This window comes from Rhincodon typus, chromosome 10, assembly GCF_021869965.1.
Source record: "Rhincodon typus isolate 14 chromosome 10, sRhiTyp1.1, whole genome shotgun sequence".
Taxonomy (NCBI): Eukaryota; Metazoa; Chordata; class Chondrichthyes; order Orectolobiformes; family Rhincodontidae; genus Rhincodon; species Rhincodon typus.
Window position 1 is genome coordinate 13,609,967 of NC_063341.1, and position 14,248 is coordinate 13,624,214.

The 14,248-nt window shown below is 42.0% G+C and overlaps 2 protein-coding genes across 2 annotated transcripts in view; both read right to left on the bottom strand.

Annotated features, from left to right (window-relative positions):
* Positions 1–646, bottom strand: part of LOC109917356 (flavin-containing monooxygenase 5-like) — a 42,965-nt gene extending 42,319 nt beyond the window's left edge. The window contains exon 1 of the mRNA XM_048601841.1: positions 557–646. The gene's annotated coding sequence lies outside the window, so the exon portion shown is untranslated. The remainder of the gene's footprint in view (positions 1–556) is intronic.
* plpp6 (phospholipid phosphatase 6) overlaps positions 1–14,248 on the bottom strand; it is a 143,758-nt gene that overhangs the window by 83,142 nt on the left and 46,368 nt on the right. The gene's annotated exons all lie outside the window — the stretch shown is intronic.

Genomic DNA, 14,248 nt, shown 5'->3' on the forward strand with positions numbered 1-14,248 from the left:
TTTCGGGCCTAGACCCTTCCCGAAACGTCAGCTTTCCTGCTCCTCTGATGCTGCTTGGCCTGCTGTGTTCATCCAGCTCTGCACCTTGATATCTCAGATTCTCCAGCATCGGCAGTTCCTGCCATCTCTCTCATTCCCCGGCCGCTCTCGCATAGCAGAGTGGATCACGTCTGAGCTTACAGACTGGAAACTCGCCCAATGAATGTGCACGGTCAGACCGGACTGAACCAAATGTAGGACGTGTATCTTTTTAAGTCTTTCATCTGGATTCAGGCATCCGTTTTAAAACCCGCAAAAAAAGTCTGATTTAGCAACGTGTTTTAAAGAGAAAGACATTAAAAGTATTATCAGCTCTCTAAGTGCACTCCAAACTGGGTCATTCGAACCAAGGCCGCAGGAACTGTAACTTCACTATTGAAAACTGCAGCGGCAACATTTACTTCACGGATTTGCCACAGCAAAAAAGTTTCTCAAAAATGCATCCAAACGAACAGGCGATTCGAGTCTCTGTCAGCCTCGACTCGCCACGGAAACATTGCTGGTCGCATTTACTCACCCTGTTTGTTTGTATCGTTCTCTATGCAACTCACTCTTCCACTTTCTATCCAGTGTAACCTGGAATGTGACGTTGTTTCTACAGTAAGCGGGAAGTGAACTGCGCTCTTAGTTCTTTGCATAAAGCAATGCCTCTCCCCTCTTCGAAGTCACTGGTTTGTTTTTTCAAATCTGTGCTTCCTCATTCAGAATTCACTCAGAATTCTAAAATCTCATACATTGTATATCCTTCCACCATCTGGGTGGTCCTAATGGAAATGATCAAGGTTATTTCAGTCTTTCTTTACATTTGTGACTTTGTGAAGCAAGTTTTCAAATAACAAATGCAAATTTACAACATAATGAACTCCCTCTTTTTAAAAAGTAGATTAACGTCTCCTTTGTATTCACTCATGGTCACCAGCTGGGCTAACATTTATTGCCTATCCCCAGTTGCCCCTTGAGAAGGTGGTGGTGAGCTGCCTTCTTGAACCGCTGCAATCCATGTGCTGTATGTAGACCCACAATGTGTTGGGGAGGGATTTTGACCCTATTCTTCTGGCATGGGTTTGCTCATTTGATGACACAATGCCGTCAGGAAATGTGTCTCCCCTCTGTACTGCTATTCTGCCTTTTAAACTTTTGGGGGGATTTTCCAGCTCCTGGATACAATTGCCAAATCACTTTGGCATCAGTGGAGGAGATGGTTAAGAGGTTGTTTCATTGCTGTTTCTCAGACTCTAAAGGACTAGATGAAGTAAACTATGCAAAACTGCTTCAGCTTGAACAGAACAGGGAACCAGCAGGAGAGGACCTCTGCTTCTTTTTATTCACTTGAGAGACATGGGTGATACTCACTGGGCCAGCATTTATTGAATCGCTGCAGTCCATGAAGAAGTGATCTTCTGACGAGTCAAATTGGACTTGAAATTTTAACCCTATTTCGCTCTCCTCAGAAGCCACCAGACCTGCTGAGTTTCCCTAGCCTTTTCTGTTTTTTTAATTTCTGATTCCCAGCTTCCACAGTATTTTGTTTTTATTTGAATTAAAAACAAATCTGCAGAAACAATATTTTAGACAGTTTCATTGGCACTCCATCTGCATTGAACATTCAATCTCTCCAGTCATAGAACACAGTGCCAAAGGAGGGACTGTGGAAATTGTGTTGATCCATTCAAATGCAAATTGATGCAATTTCATTCTATACTTTATCTTGAAGTGTTATTTTGTGAATCAACTTGAGACTTGAATTGTGGTAAGTGTAGCTTACTGAAAGGAATGAGTGGTTTTGGACCAAGAGTTCCCAAAATTTTCCAGCACTGGGTCTTTTTTTAAATCAGGAATGAATCTGGTGTGGACTAATTGCTAGATAGAAAATGTAACTGCATCATTCACCTAAATGCTGTGATAGCAAGGACAGGTCAGAGGCTGGGAATTCTGTGGCAGGAAGCTCACCTCCAGATATCCTAAAGGCCATCCATTAGTTACTAGGAACAAGTCATGAGTGTGGTGGAACACTCGCCAATTGTTTGGGTGAGTGTACCTCCACAACACTTAAGAAGCACAACACCACCCAAGTGCAAAGCAACCCAATTGATTGGCACCCCATCCACAACCTTAAATATTCAATTTCTCCAGCAATGGTATACAGTGGCAGCAGTGGGTACCATGGTAGATGGTACCTTCCAAACTTGTCTTCTGATGCTTGGAAGAACAAGAGCCGCAGGCACACCACTGATGAGGGAATGTTGTTGCCTACAAATCTTTGCCAAGTCACATACCATCTTGACTTGGAAATACCGCACCATTTCTTCATCCTCATTGAATCAAAATCCTGAAACTCCCTGACAGCACTATAGGTGTATCTATGCTACTCGGACTGCAGTGGTTATAGAAGGTGGTGTCTATTAGCTTCTCAAGGGTAATTAAGGGAGGGCAATGTATGCTGGCTTTGCTCATATTCCATGAGTAATAAAGCAAAGTTTCCATGAAATATCTGCTGGTTATCTTTCTAACTCCTGTATCCGAATTTACTCTGCAAATTTGTAATTACCACGGGCGAATGTAGTGTGACTACTGAGACGGATAAGAATCTTTTAAAAATTTGTTTCAGATGTAACAGCAGCATTTCATGTTTTGTTTTGCAGAAGACAACTCCAGTCAACTGGAATCACACGCTGGGAGCAATGGGATGTAATGTTTACCGCAGTATGCTAATTCCTCTCAGTTCAAACTAACTAGAGGTGGCACAATGACCCTCAGGTTAAACCACCAACAGCCATCTCTGTCTAATGAGAGTCAGTCTTATTGGTTCTCTGCAGCTATGGTGACTTTATAGAGTCATAGAGTCATACAGCATGGAAACAGACCTTTCGGTCCAACCAGTCCACGCCCATTATGCTCCCAAGCTGAACTAGTTCCAACTGCCTGCATTTGGCCTGTACTCTTCAAAATCTTTCCTATTCATGAACTTATCCAAATATTTTTTGTAACTGTACCTGCATCCACATTTCCTCTGCGTTTACTCCACACACTAATCACTCTCTGTGTAAAAGAATTGCCCCTCATGTCCTTTTTAAATCTTTCTCTTCTCACCTTAAAAATATGCTCCATAGTTTTGAACTGTCCCACCTTAGGGAAAAGACCTTTACTATTCACCTTATCTATGCCCCTCATGATTCTATAAGGTCACCCCTCAACCTCCTAGGCTCCAGACAAAAAAGTCCCAGCCTGTTCTGAGAACTCAAACCCTCCATTCCCAACAACATCCTGGTAAATCTTTTCTGAACCCTCTCCAGTTTAATATGCTTCCTATAACAGGGCGACCAGAACTGTACACAGTACTCCAGAAGAGCTTCAACAACGTCCTGTGCAACCTCAACATGATGCCTCAACTCCTGTACTCAGAGGTCTGAGCAATGAAGGCAAGCGTGCTAAAAGTCCCCTCAACCATCCTGTCTACCTGTGATGCAAGTTTCAAAGAATTATGAGTTTTGGAAACAAAGACCCGCAACCCTGGTACTGCTATACTCCACAGAGTACACAACTGTTTTGAATTAACCCCAAAGAAAAGAGCTGGTTAGGACGAATCCCTGTTCAAAGAAATGACCAAGGCAGTCCCAAAGGGTTCTTTGCTATGGGAATTCCATCTAATGATGCGCAGGAGATTGTGTGAAGGAACTTTGTTTAAAAGGATACTGAAAGAGTCACCCTGCTGCTGAGGCCAGGGCAAGCTTGGGACTTCATATATTTTAATAAACATCACATGGAGTTTCAAAAAAAAACCAAAAGAACTGCGGATGCTGGAAATCTGAAACAAAAACAGAAATTGCTGGAAAGTATCAGCAGATCTGGCAGCATCTGTGGAGAGAAATCAGAGCTAATGTTTCAGGTCCAGTGACCCTTCCTCAGAGGTTCAGTTGTTTTAAGACGTAAATAGGGACATCTTTTCTGTAATGCAGAGCATTTGTTCTCCAAAGAAAAAAATTCTGGCAATACTCAGTAGATCAATTAGCATCTGCAGATAAAGGAAAAAAGTGAACCTAACAGATCTCATCAAAGCTAGTTTTACAACCAGGTGAAACAGAGTGGTCAGCTCCTCTCTTTTTAACAGCTTCTCAGTAAGTTTTAATGAATAATTTACTTATTTTTCAGAATATGGCTATGATGCTAGAATTAAAACTTTCTTGACTGGATCAAAATGAACGAGCCAATTCGAAAACTTCCTTGAAAGAAAGAGTCAGAAATCAAATTTTAGTCCAACAGGTTTATTTGAAATCACAAGCTTTCAGAGCGAGTGAGCTGACTTCACCTGATGAAGGGGCAGCGCTTCGAAAGCTTGTGATTTCAAGTAAACCTGTTGGACTATAACCTGATGTCGTGTGATTTCTGACCTTGTCCACCCCAGTCCAACACTGGCACCTCCATACCTTGAAAGAAAGAAGCATTTTATTACCTACAAAGATGACAGAAGTAATAAAAACTTGACATAAATCAGGCACAGGTAATAAGCTTAAGAGGAAGAGGGGAGGGATTTTACGCAGACAGCTTAGGCAAACATAGTTGCAATTTAAATTTTTAGAATCCTTGAGTTGCAAGAGTGAAAACTGAGTTCCATGGTGGCTCAGTATTTAGCACTGCTGCCCCACAGCATTAGGGATGTGGGTTCAATTCTAGCCTTGAGTGACTGTCTGGAGTTTGTATGTTCTCCCTGTGTCTGTGTGGGTTTTCTCCAGGTGCTCTGGTTTCTTCCCACAGTTCAAAGATTTACGGGTTAGGTGGATTGGCAATGCTAATTGTCCACAGTGTATAGGGATGTGCAGACTAGATCTGTGGTATTAAATTAAAATAATGAATGCTGAATGTTAGCATTTTCACATCAATCATAGGACCTATCCACCATGAATAATGGATGCAAACTATATTTCCCTGATTTTTTTACATTAAGCATGCCATTACAACATCAATATGAAAAAACAATACACAAAAACATGCATTTTGCACATTCACACTCTATCCTAACCTGGGTTCAAAGCCTGATTTGGGAATGGCAGTCAGACATGATTGCTGACTTTTAACCCTTCACTGCACAGATCTATAATCTATGTACTGGATTCAGACATTTTACAATTTTGCTTTCTAGAGGTTGATAGGTAGTTGTCTGATGTTTGTCTCCTGTAGGGTATCTGAACTTGCATCCTGTACTCCATTTTCATATAACTTTATATCAACCTGATTTGACTGGTTGAGGTCTTGGTCCTGTTCCTTGGGATTTACAAGTGGATAACTGTATGTTTAACTCACTGGAACATTACTGTCATTGGTTGGATTGTCAGCTATGCTGTGCCTCAGTAAGTATTTCTATGAAGTAAGTTTTCACCTTCACCTTCTCCTGGTCTTTATGCTTTCCTTTATGACTATTAGACTAGCCTGGGCCCTTTAAACTCCTTCCAGATCTGTCCTGACCATCTCTGACTCTTATGGCTTGACATCAGCCCTATTTTAATCAGGTGACCCTTCACATGTACCCCAAATCTCACAGTTCTTACTGCCTCCTGCACGTCTCCAAACCTTCTCTTGGTTCCCGTTGCTTTAACTAAAATGACCCACTTCAGCCACTCAAATGTTACAGTTGGGGTCTGGGCAAAGTTCCCAATTCATTACAATTCCAGGCAGGATATGCTCAAATAGTTATGTACCTGGTTATGATTTTATAAACCTCAGTAAGGTCACTCCTCAACCTTCTATGCTTCGGTGAAAAAGGTCCCAGCCTTTCCAATCTATTTTTATATCTCAAATTTTTTCATTCCTGGCAACATCCTGGTAAATCTTTTCTGAACCCTCTCCAGGTTAATAATATCCTTCCTATAGCAGGGTGACCAGAACTGCACACAGTACTCCAGAAGAGGCTTCACCAATGTCCTTTATCTTTACCTTACTCTGGTGCAGCAATATTATCTCACATTCCACGATTACAATTGTCAGAGGTAAGTTACTACAATGGCAAGAACCAAAAACAAACTGGTAAAACCCAATAGTTCCGACAGGGCACTGGAGAGAAACAGAGTTAAGCTTTCTCTCCAAAGCCTTCCACTATCTACAAAGGACAAATCAGAAGTCCAGAATCTTAACACCATCACCCCCGCTGCATGCAAAGCAGCCCTCTTGATTGGCATTCCAGTATAATTAAAGGCCACCCACCTGAAACTCTAACTCTGTTTCTCTTCAGATATGCTCCCTGACCTACTGAATTTTTCCAGGTCTTTTTGTTCTTATTTCAGATTTCCAACCTCTGCGGTATTTTGCCTTTGTATCAAACTGGAACCATATTTACCGGGAATTGACTGCAATGGAAAAGTTTCAACAGCAACACCTTACTGCCATTCATTATTAAATAATTTTTTGAATAAATATAACCTTCATTCATATTTTTATAAACAACCTGACTGTAATTAATGCCATGCTAATAGCTGATGAATAAAAAATAACATGTAGTTTATAAATTACTAATTATTAGCACCTCATGGAACATTTTGTTCCTTAAATAAGCATCTGCACTTGGCAGGCTAGATCTTAGAGAAATGTTTCTTCCATTGATCAAAATATATCACATGAGAACTAATTTAGTTGATGATTGAAAACAAACAGAATCTGAATCTGTACCATTATTTGGCTGACACAAAGGATGGGAGAAGATCCTATGTAAAATCTGTAACCAATTAGAGAAATGGATAAAAAGTACCAAGGGCAGCTGACAGAGGCTTGAGTTTCAGCAGCTATGGCAAAGATGTTTCTTGCTGATTCTTAGCGGACCCACATGTATTAGTCAGTTTGATGAGACATTCCCTCTTTGTGACAGTATGGTTCCCTGGGCTTTCAACCATTTTCTGGGCCCGATCAGTCAAAACAGGTAGGAAGCGTAGAACATTCAAAACGCCAAATGTGCGTCATTGAGGAGGAGCTGCAGGCAATGCTCTGTTAGTCTAGGCCTAGACAGCGCATATTAGTAGGTTATTCAACCTTTTGAAGTATTATAGCTGTTCTCAATTGTGTCCTTGCCTGGTGTCATATATTTGGACTTTATGTGGTTAGGTTTTAAATGTTAACAGTCATTGGAGTTTGCACATTGTATAGAGGAGATATGGGACTGAACCATTCCTAAATCTTGTTGTTTTATATCTTAATTGAGGCAGTTGTTTTAAGTACAGCGCCTAGTAGACAGTGAGATCTGTCTGTGGCTAACCAATAGTTTGGAGTTCAGCAGCAATCTCACAAAAGGAAAGCATGGTTGATTGGTTTTATTCTTGAAGATTTCAAGCTGCAATCAGATAAGACATAGAGTCACAGAGATGTACAACATGGAAACCCTTCGGTCCAACTTGTCCATGCCGACCAGATATCCTAAATAAATCTAGCCCTATTTGCCAGCATTTGGTCCATATCCGTCTAAACTCTTCCTATTCATGTACCCATCCAGATTCCTTTTGAATATTGTCATTGTACAGCCTCCATCACTTCCTCAGACAGCTCATTCCATACACACACCGCCCTCTGTGTGAAAAAGTTGTCCCTTAGGTCCTTTATAAATCTCTCCCCTCTCACCTTTAACCTATGCCATCTGGCTTTGAACCCCACACGCCACCCCCCCCGCCCCCGACCCCATGGAAAAGACCTTGTCTATTTACCCTATTCACACCCCTCATAATTTTATAAACTTCTATAAGGTCACCCCTCAACCTCCAGGGAAAATAGCCCCAACCTATTCAGCCTCTCCCTACAGCACAAACCCTCCAACCTTTGCAACATCCTTGTTAATCTTTTTTGAACACTTTCAAGTTTCACAACATCCTTCAAAGCAGGGAGACCAGAACTGAATGCAGTATTCCAAAAGTGGCCTAACCAACGTGCTATACAGTTGCAACATGGCCTCCCAACTCCTATACTCAATACAATGAGCAATCAATGCAAGCATACCAAATGCCTTCTTCACTATCCTATCTACCTGCGACTCCACTTTCAAGGAACAATGAACCTGCGCTCCAAGGTCTCTTTGTTCAGCAACACTCTCCAGGACCTTACAATTAAGAGTATAAGTCCTGCCCTGATTTGCCTTTCCAAAATGCAGCACCTCATATTTGTCTAAATTAAACTCCATCTGCCGCTCCTCAGATCATTGGCCCATCTGATCATTTGAGTTACAATGGTAACAATGGTAAGAGACCAAGAACGATTTTAGAAGCTATTTTTTGAACACCTTCAATGCCTTTACATGACAGTTTTATGATCCTATTCAACTGCACAGGTACTCTGTGTTCCAACGTAGGGTTTGATAAAAGACATGGGCCTAGTTCCAAGATCATTGCTTGAGAAGGAACGCTCAGTTGGCTGTTAATTTGTTAAACAATAAATCTCAAATCTAGCTTTCGGAATAAAGTTATTCATTGCCAGTAAACCTTGTACTTGAAGGCTACAGCCTCTTGCGTTGGCTTAGATTTGATATTTCTGCTTGGATCTGTAATGCTGTGAGCTGAATTTGAATTATGCAACCTAAGTATGCCTAATTTACCAGCTGCATCAATATAAGTCAGCTTTACTAAGCTTTTTTTAAGCAGCCAATACTATCTCCTCATATGTACTTCAAAATTACTCGAGAAAGTGTCTGAGGACAAATATTTAGTTGAGGTAAAAGTCACGTTGATCATGGATAAGCTTTTGACCCCTGGTCACAGGAAAAGTACAGAATGCAAAAGTTTGAGTTAAGACAGTTAGGGTGAGAAAATTAGAACTCGTATTGACCAGTGAAACTGACATAGACCCACATGAAAGATAAAGTTTGCATAATGTATTACTTTTGAGCAATATAGAAATATAAAATTAAATTTGAAAAGTTATTCCCATTTTGGTATTTCATGTAAAGCTCAGAATCAGTGCAACTATCAATCAAGTTTCATTACCAGATATTGGAGGTGGAAAAGTTACCCTTAATCCTCTTGAAATTTCTGCAAAGGAAGTGGTTAAGATGATTGATGTGAACAGAAAACAATTGAAGTATGCCAGTTGGATAATTACAGTTACTCTGGAATAGTTTAGCTTGAAATTACAACAAACGTTCTGTAAAATAGAGAAAGAGAGAGAGTCCTTGGGGCAAAGAACAGTATGTATCTGCAACAGATAAGGTTCAATCAACAGAAATGAGAGCATCATATAACTAAATAGAAACATGACTGTGGTTAATCAGTGCATCCAAATGAAAAAGGAATAATTTAATGAATCAGGTAACAATATGCTTTTAATGTAATAATGGTAATTGTAACAAGTAGAATGTGAGTTTGATGTAAGGCATAAAGTCAAATTTAAGTAGTCTCCTACAAAGACTGCCATCAGCTGTGGCTTAATGGAAAAAGGGAACAGGAACAGAGAAACCTTAAAGAGATAAAGCCTAAAATATGTCCATCAGGACCTGACAAAACTGATTTCTACTATTTTTGAGAATAGGGCATGTTGGTGAATAGCAGTGCATTATCTCTTCACCTGAATTACCAGACAGTTTGACACTTTCCATTCTGGCTTTCGAAAGGTTATCTTAGCCTTTGAGAGTTGCATTTCACGTAACTACCACTTTGTTCCCCTCTATTATTTCTCCATGTCCTCCCACCAAATAACTATGATCATATTCTCCAAGATGTTCACACTCCCTGTGATCAACCTATACATCTATCAGACCCTATGGGGTTTCCTGGACCTCTGGTCCTGAAATCATTCCCCAAAAACTTCCCCAAGTGGATGGCAATCTGTTTCTGACCAGTACCTCAATTTTTATTGTCTCTAGCTGCAGAGTGACTAACTCCATTTGCAGGCCAGCATATAGGAAATTGTGCCTTCTGAATGATGCTACAAGATGGCTCTGTTCTTAAGAAGGGAAAGACAAAGAGCACTAGAGCAGTAGTTATAGGGAACTCTATAGTTAGGGGTACAGATAGGCGCTTCTATGGACGTAAAAGAGACTCCAGGATGGTATGTTGCCTCCCTGGTGCCAGTGTCCAGGATGCCTCTGAGCGGGCAGAAAGCATTCCGAAGGGAGAGGGTGAACAGCCAGAGGTTGTGGGTACATTTTGGTACCAACGACTTGGTAAGATGAGTGATGAGGTCCTGCAGCAGCAGTTCAGCGAGTTAGGTAGAAAGTTAAAAAGCAGGACCTCCAAGGTTGTAATCTCTGGATGACTCCCTGTGCCACGTGCCAGTGAGGGTAGAAATAGGAGGATTGTGGCTAACGCAGTGTGGCTAAGCAGATGGTGTAGGAGGGAGGGTTTCGGATATCTGGACCATTGGGATCTCTTCCAGGGCAGGTGGGACCTGTACAAGTAGGACAGGTTGTATCTAAACTGGAGCGACACAAATATTCTGGCTGGGAGATTTGCTGGTGTCACTTGGGAGAATTTAAACTAGCTTGGCAGGGGGTGGGAACCGAAGCAAAGGTGAATTGACTGAAAGGAAACTAGAAGAAAGGGCCAGTAAGACTCAGAGGAAGAGCAGGCAGGGTGTGGTTGCTGATCAAAGTCGGTCTGATGGACTGAAGTGCATCTGTTTCAATGCAAGAAATGTAACAGGTAAGGCAGATGAATTTAAAGCTTGGATTAGTACTTGGAACTATGATGTTGTTGCTATTACAGAGACTTGGTTAAGGGAGGGACAGGATTGGCAGCTTAACGTTCCAAGATACAGATGTTTCTGACAAGATAGAGGGGGATATAAAAGAGGTGGGGGAGTTGCACTACTTGTTAAGGAGAATATCACAGCTGTACTGCGGGAGGACACCTCGGATGGCTTATACAGCGAGGCAATATGGGTACAGCTGAGGAACAAGAAGGATGCAATCACAATGTTTGGGGTTTACTATAAGCCTCCCAACAGCCAGTGGGAGATAGAAGATAAGATATGTAGGAAGATTTTGGCAAGATGTAAAAGTAACAGGGTTGTTGTCATGGATGATTTTAACTTCCCATATATTGACTGGGACTCACTTAGTGCTTAGGGTGCAGATGGGTTTGTAAGGAGCATCCAGGACGGCTTCTTGAAACAGTATGTAGATAGTCCAACTAGGAAAGGGGCCATACTGGACCTAATATTGGGGAATGAGCTGGCCAGGTGGTCAACATCTCAGTAGAGGAGCAGCTTGGCAACAGTGATCACAATTCAGTAAGCTTTAAGGTACTGATGGATAAAAATAAGTGTAGTTGTCAGGTGAAGGTGCTAAATTGGGGGAAGACTAATTACAACAATATTAGGCAGAAAGTGATTCAATGTATATTGGAGGCAGCTGTTTGAAGGCGAATCAATTTCTGGTATGTGGGAGGCTTTCAAGTGTAAGTTGCTGGGAACTCAGGACTGGCACATTCCTGTAAGCATGAAGGATAAATATGGCAAGTTTAGGGAACCTTGGATAACGAGAGATATTGTGAGCCTAGTCAAAAAGAAAAAGGAAGCATTTGTCAAGGCTAGGAGGTTGGGAACACATGAAGCAAGGGTGGAATACAAGGAAATTCAAAAGAAACTTAAGCAAGGAGTCAGGAGGGCTAAAAGGGGTCATGAAAAATCATTGGCCAACAGGATAAAGGAAAATACCAAGGCTTTTTATACATATTTAAAGAGCAAGAGGGTAGCTAGGGAGAGGGTTGACCCACTCAAGGACAGGGAAGGGAATGAGAGGAAATGGGTGAGATATTAAATGAGTACTTTGCGTCAGTATTCACCATAGAGAAGGACTTGGTGGAAGAGTGTGTGGATAGTTTAGGTCATGTTGAGATCAAAAGGGAGGAGGTATTGGGGGTCTTGAAAAATATTAACATAGAAAAGTCCCCAGGGCCTGATGGGATATACCCAATGAGGGTGGGCAGTGGATGTTGTCTACATGGACTTCAGTGAGGCCTTTGCAAGGTCCCACATGGTAGACTGATACAGAAGGTAAAGTCGCACAGGGTCAGAGGTGAGCTTGCAAGTTGGATAAAAAACTGGCCCAGTCATAGAAGACAGAGCGTAGCAGTGGAAGGGTGCGTTCCTGAATGGAGGGCTGTGACTAGTGGCGTTCCTCAGGGATCAGTGTTGGGATCTTTGCTATTTGAAATATATATCAATGATTTGGAGGAGAATGTAACTGGTCTGATTGGTAAGTTTGTGGATGACACAAAGGTTGGTGGAATTGCGGATAGCGATGAGGACTGTCAGAGGATACAGCAGGATATAGATCGATTGGTGACTTGGAGAGAGATGGCAGGTGGAGTTTAATCCAGAAAAATGTGAGGTAATGCATTTCAGAAGGTCTAATCCAGAAGGAAAATATACAGTAAATGGCATTACCCTTAAGAGTACTGATAGGCAGAGGGATCTGGGTGTACAGGTACACAGGTCATTGAAAGTGGCAACGCAGTTGGAAAAGGTAGTCAACAAAACATACGGCATGCTTGCCTTCATCGGCCGGGGCATTGAGTTTAAAAATTGGCAGGTAATTTTGCTGCTTTATGGAACCTTAGTTAAGCCACATTTGGAATATTGTGTTCAATTCTGGTTGCCAAACTACCAGAAGGATGTGGTGACTTTGGAAAGGGTACAGAAAAGATTTACCAGGATGTTGCCTGGTATGGAGGGCATTAGCTATGAGGAGAGGTTGGAGAAACTTTGGTTGTTCTCACTGGAATGACGGAGGTTGACCTGATAGACGTCTACAAGATTACGAAGGGCTTGGGCAGAATGGACAGTCAGAAGCTTTTTCCCAGGGTGGAACAGTCAGTTACCGGGGGCGATGGGTTTAAGGTGCAAGGGGCAAGGGGCAAGGTTTAAAGGTGATGTACGAGGCAAGTTTTTTATACAGAGGGATGTGGGTGCCTGGAACTTGCTGCCGGAGGAGGTCGTGGAAGCAGATCATAGATCATAGAGTCCCTACAGTGTGAAAACAGGCCATTCGGCCCAACAAGTCCACACCACCCCTCTGAAGAGCATCCCACCCAGACCCATTCCCTACCCCTGATTTCCCCATGTCTAACCCACCTAACCTAAACATCCCTGGACACTATGGGCAATTTAGCATGGCCAATCCACCTTCCCTGCACATCTTTGGACTGTGGGAGGAAACTGGAGCACATGGAGGAAACCCACACAGACAGTCACCCAAGGCTGGAATTGAACCCAAGTCCCTGGCACTGTGAGGCAGCAGTGCTAACCACTGAGCCACTGTGCTGCCCTGCACTGTCACTATAGTGACTTTTAAAGGGTGTCTTGACAAATACATGAATAGGATAGGAACAGAGGGATATGGTCCCCAGAAGGGTAAGGGGTTTTAGTTGTGACAGGCAGCATGTTGGTGCAGGCTTGGAGGGCAGAAGGGCCTGTTCCTGTGCTGTAATTTTCTTTGTTCTTTGTTGAACCTAAATGGGACCCAAGTTACATTTGGGTACTGAGTGTTTCCTACATGGCAAAGTAGAACATGAGGAGTTCAACTGAGTATCAAATGAGACCAGCTGGAGGTTCAATGTGTCACATGGGCATTAGTTATTTAATGGAGTCTGCTTGCCACTGCTGATGAAAGTAATGGTCCCTTTAAGTCAGTGTTTGAAGAGTTAGTGACTCCTGTCAGGCACCATTAGGACATCGAGTAGCTTCTATAAATCATTGTTTAATGTGTAGGGATTAATGGGTCTCCCAAACACATGCCGAGAGGTTCAATAATCTTGTGCATCAAGCCGAAAGATTTCAACAAGTCAACGATTTGACAGCCCTTATGTGCAAGTGCCTGTTTATGCCTCTCTCTTCCCCTTGAGGAATTCTTGAGTTCCACGGGCATTAACAAAATATTGTGAGGGGAACTTACACTTTCAACAATAGTTAGTGAAACCTAATTGAAGCAGTGGATTAAAGTGGAATGTCAGATTGATTATCTTCAGTACTGATGTATGAAAATAAACCTTTTGGGCACCATTTCTTTCTCCTCTGGTATCTTTTGAATATGCTAATGACAGAATGGCGTTTAGGAGACATAAAAAAAATTAAGCACCAAGTTAAAAGAACATGGTACCACATGGGGAATTGGTGTAATCCCCTGATATTGTGAAAAAGAACTCATTTCCAGCCTGCAGAAACACTGTGGAGTATTTAACAGGAATGAGTACATTTAAGAGATAGTAGGAACTGCAGATGCTGGAGAATCTGAGACAACAAGGTGTAG